General features: G+C 41.2%; 1 pseudogene; it reads right to left on the reverse strand.

The window, feature by feature from the left end:
• Window positions 1-5,728: 5,728 nt before the first annotated feature.
• Window positions 5,729-6,182, reverse strand: LOC121276796 (annotated as a pseudogene).
• Between the last annotated feature and the right edge of the window lie 1,430 nt (window positions 6,183-7,612).

Raw genomic sequence — 7,612 nt, forward strand, 5'->3', positions numbered from 1 at the left:
CCTACCTGCCACAGTCTGTATTAATATGAACAGACATCCTTTCATTGCAGATTTAATCTCTGCTAACTCTGTTAATTTTAAATTTGTCTTCAATTTGAAAGACACATAGCATTTTTCATCTTCTGACTCTGAAAAAAGAATGCCCTTGAATGCATTTCCAGATTTTACTTTAAAATGCTGTAATGGGGAACTGCTTTACTGGGATTATTTTACTTGGCAGGTAATGAGAGATTTGTCATTCTTTAAAAAGTTATTTTACATTTTTTTTCTAAATCACACTAAGTCCCAGCTGAACGAATGAGGAGATCACCTGCTCAAGCAAGATTTGGGGAGCATGGCTAGGGAAAATGATCAAAGGTATTGTTTAAAGAGTAGGTTTTTGAAGAGGCTTTTGAAAATGGACAAGATGTAGCTTAACAAAAGCTGGTTTTAAGAGAGGTGGTCCAGAGTGCTTGGTTAGGATGATTGAAGGCTCTGTCACCAAGGGAAGATGCAAGACTTAGAAGAGCACATTGTGTGAGTTGGGACATTAAAGAGGAGGATAGGATAAAGCCATTGAATGATTTATAGACAAGAGCAAGGATTTTTAAAATGAATGAGGTGGGGGGATAGAGTACAGGTTGAAGGAGATTTGAGGCTGAATCTGGAAATATAGCTAAGAAGATGTGAGAAAGGTTGAACCTGGAAATAATGAATGCCTAGATGAATATGGTGAGGGGCAAGAGTGGCAAGAGGTGAATGATATTTCAAAGTACATTGTAGGTAAACTGCTGGACTGAAATTAAAATGAAAAGAAAAGTTGCTTCCTCATTAGAATGCAACTATTGCATCCTACATCTGTCAAGACTCACTTGCTGTTCCCTTTTGGTGAAAAAACCACTTTTTCTTTGAGTCTTGCGACAGTAAAATAATCTGGCTCAACTTGATTCTGTGGGATCGCCTCACTGTGGGCAGAATCTTGTTGAGGCATCGGGGGTCTTGCCTCCCAAACCCATTCTGCCTCTTTTTGGGGAGGCCCATTGAACCACAAGCCAATCAGGCAGTGGCGAGGCCAGTGGCAGGCTAGCCCCTGGAATCACTTCCCGAGAGCTGCTGTTCAATCAGAGGCTGGCAGCTCCTGTGCTCAGCGGCACCGCTGGGGAGGCTGTGGCTGCTGCTGGAAGGATAGGTGCCAAACTCCTAGGATTGTGGAATGACCACAATCAGGACGCAGCTAAGTAATGAGCGGGGGGTGGGGGTGGGGGGGGGGGGGGGGGGGGTTGGTGGTGCGGTGGGGTGGCGGGGGAGCGCGGGTTCACAAGGTGGGGGTTGTGGGGAGAGGGGTACAGAGGGCACAGGATGGCAGGCACAGAATTCCTTTGATCGAGAGACCCCACCCCTCTCCAGAGGTGACAAGCTGGCTGCACAGTTTTACCTGTCATGGACATCAAATGTCAACAGGCGCACCTGCCATGGGGTGAGGCCCTTAAGTGGTCATTAAATGGCCATTTAAGGGCCTCAATAGGCAACAGGGTGGGAAGGTTGACCATGGGTTCCTGCCCAGAACTTTATTTTCCCGGAGGCAGGAAGGCGGTGTGGTTTGGGTACATCTACATCACACCTAATTGTATGCCCCCCCCCCCACCTCCAGGTTCACCACCAGTGAGAGCACAAGTGCCTGCCCTGTATGTCTATAAAATCTCACTGTATCCAACAGCATGACCTTGGCAATACTGGGTTGACTGGGGACTTGCTGGAAAGGATAATCATATTTTGGATGAATAAAAACATATTTTACTTCTGTTGTGCAGAGGTAATTAAGGTGCAAAGAAAAGGAGGCATATGAAAAGCTGTAGATCTGCCATATGTTAAAAAAAACAAAGAACAAGCTGACATGCTACAAAATTCCCCTCGCCCTAAACCACAACCAAATGTCAAACAGAGAGCAGCCACAATGTACTTTTTTACTGATCAAAGTTCTGTTATCAGAAAACCTCCCAGCCCATGCTAATTTTACAAATCAAACTCCTTCCTTTATAAATAAGATAAAACAAGGAAGTTATCTATTCTTCAAAATTACATGGTTCCAATGCTGTAAAATTCACAAGAAATTGTTCTTTCTGATAATCGTGAAAACACTGACTGTCCTGAAGAATTAAAGTATTTCTTTTAAATGCCTGAAAATGTGGCACTTCTAGGTCAGGTATTGTGCAGATTAACAACAATGAACACAACCACAGCCCTGCAGGACCAATCCCCTGCTGCACCAGCATGACACTTCCATTCTCTTCACTTGGAATTCTTAGTCTGTCAAAGCCAGAACTGCTGGGTTCAGTGCTGGATTCAAATAGCTTTACACTGTGGGCTTTTGATCACTCAGTATCAGTTCCCTGTATCAGTACAACTCATTAAGAATATGTGGCGAGAAAAGAAAAGCAAAAGAAAAAGCCTTTCACTCCCTGGACTGTTCTTCTAGTCAGCTGTTTCTATAAGAAAACTGACCAAAGACAGTGTTTTAATCAGCTGTTTTACTAAATCTCATTTAACTCTTTGAACTCGGCACTAAATGGCTTTCTGGTGAAAGTCTCCTAATGAGGGCAAAGGGCTATTGGCTGCAACAGCAAAATCTTATGTGTGGTAATGAAGTTACTCTGAATTCCTCTGTGAATCCCTTTCACAGCCTGGCTCAAAGAGATGTTATTCCTAATACATTACATAATCATGTACTTATTATGAAATAATAAATGTTCCTTACTTTGCAAATTAATCACATTGAATACAGTCAAGTTCTTCCCATGAGACAGAGCATTACGCCGAACAAATAAGCAAGCACCAGTAATCACAGTCACTAGCAGTTTATTGAAATATTCACATCTCATTGAAATCGGTCCTGTACTTACAAAACGGGGCTCCAGAGTGATTTGATTACTGAAATGGCATCAAGGGATTCAGCTCCACAGACGAATGCTGAAAACTAGAGCACATTCAGAACTTGCTTCTTTTTCTCTTCACCCAGGTCATTTAACATTAGGGTCTCTCCTTAAGCCAGGAGGGCAGATAATACAGACTCCAAACTTCTTCATGATATCTATCAACACCAAGGCTTTGTTGACTGAACAGGTAGTTTGAACTGGTCCATGTGCCTCCTGCCTTCCTCCCAATACTCTGAGCTGGTTACATCTCACTTCCACCTGGTGCTCTATCTATAATTCATAGAACAAAGGGCCTACTGTGTCATAAATAATAATAATCTGGTACTACTGTATTCTATGTAAGTCACTCAGAACACTTTCAGATCCTATGTCATGAATTCCACACATCATTTAACATTTTCAAAGTGCACCAGAAATGGAAACACAATACTATAATAACCATGCAAAAACAAGAAAATGATCAAACTCATTTTTATTATAAACTAAAATGGATACCCCTCAGTCACTTTAAGACAGTAATTCAACCCCACAATTCAGATAAATGGACCTTTCAATCTTTGCTTAATTAGATAAATAATGCTTTATAATTAGTTGTTATATGTCCATAATTTACACTACTGCAATAGAGAGATTTCAGTGACACCCAAGCTGAGACTTGAAGATAAAGCCACTTGCTAATCCTAGAATGTTAGAGCATGCATTCATTTTAATATTATAGGGCTGAAAACTATTATTGATATTAGCAGACAAACTCTTACCATATTCATGTGACATTCCTTTAGCCATTATTTTGATAGAGGGATTATCCTGTTTGAAATATTTTTTGTCTGCCAATTACATTTGCCAACACTAATTTCTAACCTCAGATTTTCAGGAGGAAAGACTATAATATTGCTAAATCTGTTTGTGGTAGCAGCATGAAGATAATTATTGTGGTAGGTCCATTTCGTCCTATAGGGGGTGCTATTGTCAGTTTTAATGATTCACTGCGAGATCTTGCAAATGCCAGTGTGCTTTTAACATCGATTGATGAACAGAACCTTATATAAACATCAAAGTAATGACAAATTAGCAAAAATTAATCGAATATGTTCAAATTTTGAGCATGAAATATGAGAAAAAGATGTGTTTTACTAAATTGCTGAAGTTTGACATGCATGAGTGCCTAAATATATTTTTAAAATAGAAGAAAAGAAAAAATAGAAAAGAATTCTAATTTTTTTCCTGAAGCTAGCCAGCAGGATAAAGTAACCATAGTACTCTTATAGCCACAAACATAAGACAGTAAATTCAGAACTGAGCAGGCACAATGGACCAGGCAAACAGGGCATGGGTAAAGTGAGACTTTGAGCTCATGGAATTGCCTGGTTACTGTTTATAATTCATTATTGGCTATCCATAATCCTCTAATAATACTGTTGAGATAGAGAGAATTCAGTAATAAATAACCTGGGACTGGAAATATAGTTACTTGCTAGCATCAGTCATTGGGAAAATGCTGGGATCTATTTTGAAGTCAACCCTAGGCCCAACCATCTTCAGCTGCTTAGCAATATCCTTCCTTCCACCATAAGGTCAGAAGTGGGGATGTTCATTGATGATTGCACAATGTTCAGCACCATTTGCGACTCCTCAGATACTGAAGTAGCCCATGTCCAAATTCAGCAAGACCTGGAATATCCAGGCTTGGGCTGACAAGTGGCAAGTAACATTTGCACCATACAAGTGCCAGGCAATGATCACCTCCAACAGGAGAGAACCTAACCATTGCCCCTTGACATTCATAGCATTACCATCGCTGAATCACTATCAACATCATGGGCATTACCAGTGACCAGAAACTGAACTGGACTAGCCATATAAATACTATGGCTACAAGAGCAGCTCAGAGGCTAGGAATCTTGTGGCAAGTAACTCACCTCCTGACTCCCCAAGGCCTGTCCACCTTCTACAAGGCACAGGTCAGGAGTGTGATGGAATACTCTCCACTTGTCTGGAAGAGTGCAGCTACAACAACACCCAAGAAGCTTGACACCATCCAAGAGAAAGCAGCCCACTTGATTGGCACCCCATCCACAAACATTCACTCCCTCCACCACTGTTGCACAGTAGCAGCAGTGTGTACCATCTACAAGATGCACTGCAGAAATTTGCCAAGGCTCCTTCGACAGCAACTTCCAAACCCACAACCATCACCATCTAGAAGGACAAGGGCAGCAGGCACAGGGTAACATCACCACTTCCCTCCAAGCCATACACCATCCTGACATGGAAATATATCACCGTTCCTTCACTGTCACTGGGTCAAAATCCTGGAACTCCCTCCCTCACAGTACTGTGGGTGTACCTACACCACATGGGCTGCAGCGGTTCAAGAAGGCAGCTCACTACCACCTTCTCAAGGGCAATTAGGGATGGGAAATAAATGCTGGCCTAGCCAATGGCACACACAACCACGAATGAATAAAAAAAACCTTAACAATGCACTTAGAAAAGTATAGTTACTTTATTATTAGAACAAGATGACATGATTTTACTAAAGGGAAATCATGTTTGACAAATTTATTAGTTTTTTGAGGATGTAACTAGGAGGGTAGATAAAGGGGAACCAGTAGATGTCGTGGTTCCAAAAAACATTTGATAAGGCACCACACAAAGAAGTTAATAGGCAAGATAAATGTTCATAGAGTTGGGGATTATATATTAGCTTATAAAGGATTGGGTTTTTTTCATATCTGTAAATTTTATTATCAGTAGAAATACAAATTAAAGTCTTTTAAGTAGTTATCAATCCCTTGATAGAAGTTGAAATTGTTTTAACAGTGATCCAGTATTAGCCATTTATTGACTATTTTTCTCACTGTTACAATCACAGATTCCCTCTCTTCTACACTTCCTGCACCTCTGAAGCTGATTGCTAAAAATTGGGAGTCCTTGTTGTCACCATTCTTATTGAATTGATTCAAGGTCCCTGCTTCCTGCTTCAGGACAGTCAGCAGTGTCTGGGAGCTTTTGAAGTTCTTCATATAAGCACCTTCAGTCTCCGCAATAATTATATCAAATTCTTTTCGGGTTGCCATTTTGCGTGCCTGACCCTTGTTGACCTTGGTAAGTTTCTCTGTTAAAATGCGGATATTATTCTGCAGCTTGTTCTTCTCTTCCTCCTCCTGTAAGATTTGTTGGTTCAGTTCTTCTCTTTTCACACAAACCTTCGATACATTTAACCAATTCGTTGTTGTAGCTCTGCAGTGTTGCCCCCTGCTGGGACATGGTGGCTCCCCCCTCCTTGGCTCCGGCTGCTGCTCTGCTCACTTAACGGGCAGGAAGCAAAGTGTTGGCCTAAATGGGGCATTTTCAAGTTGGCAGGCTGCGAGGAGTGGAATGCTGCAAGTATCAGTGCTGGGGCCTCAGCTCGTTACAATCTACATTAATGACTTAGATGAAGAGACAGAGAGTAATAGATCTAAGTTTGCTGACAATACAAAGCTAGGTGGAAAGCTAGGCTGTAGGAAGGACATAGCGAGGCTGCAAAGAGATACCGACAGGTTAAGTGATTGTCCAACAGGATAGCAGATGGAATATAAAGTGGGGAAGTATGAAGTTATTCACTTTGGTTGTAATAACAGAAAAGCAGAACATTTTAAAAAAGTTGTGTGACTTGTAAATGTTGACTTGGGTGTACTCATACAAGGAACATAGGAAGTTAGCATGCAATTAGGAAGGCAATGGCACGTTGGCCTTTATTGCAAGTGGATTGGAGTGCAGAAGTAAAAAAGTCTTGTTACAATTGTATGGCTATTTGGTGAGACCACAGCTGGAACACTGGGTGCAGTTTTTGTCTCTATATTTAAGAAAGGATATACTTGCATTGAAGGCAGCACAGTGAAGGTTCATTAAATTAGTCCCTGAGATTAGGGTGTTGTCTTATGATGAAATGCTGAGTAAACATGCTCTGGAGTTTAGATGAATGAGAGGTGATTTCATTGCAACATACAAGATTCTGAAGAGGCAGATAGGATAGACGCTGAGAGATAAAAACAAAAAACTGCGGATACTGGAAATCCAAAACAAAATCAGAATTACCTGGAAAAACTCAGCAGGTCTGGCAGCATCGGCGGAGAAGAAAAGAGTTGATGTTTCGAGTCCTCATGACCCTTCAACAGAACTGCTGAGAAGCTGAGAGATTGTTTCTGCTGGTCAGAGAATCTGAAACACGTGGGCACAGTCTCAGGATAAAGGGTTGATCATTGAGGAGAAATTACTTTGCTCAAAGGGTTGTGAATCTTTGGAATTCTCTACCCCAGAGGGCTGTGGATGATCCATCATTGAACAAATTTAAGGCTGTGATAGACAGATTTTTGGTCTCTCAGGGAATCAAGAGATATGGGGAATAGGTGGGAAAGTGGAATCAATGCCCAAGATCAACCATGATTGTACTGAATGGCCAAGCAGGCTCGACTGGCTGTACGGTCTTCACCTGCTCCTTTTTCTTGTGTTCTTGTATTGCTACTTCCAGGTCATCTCTAGTCCAACTAAGATCATGTGGCATTTTTAAGTGTTTGTATAATAAGAGAGCTTCTTTCTTTTATGATCTCCACAAATATTCCTACCGAACAAATTGAAAGCAATTTTGTGATTTGTTGCTAATTGATGGGGAATTTTTTTCCCATGTTCCTAAACTTGCTGCCAGCATGTAGACC

The sequence above is a fragment of the Carcharodon carcharias genome, chromosome 4, assembly GCF_017639515.1.
Source record: "Carcharodon carcharias isolate sCarCar2 chromosome 4, sCarCar2.pri, whole genome shotgun sequence".
In the NCBI taxonomy this organism is placed as follows: Eukaryota; Metazoa; Chordata; class Chondrichthyes; order Lamniformes; family Lamnidae; genus Carcharodon; species Carcharodon carcharias.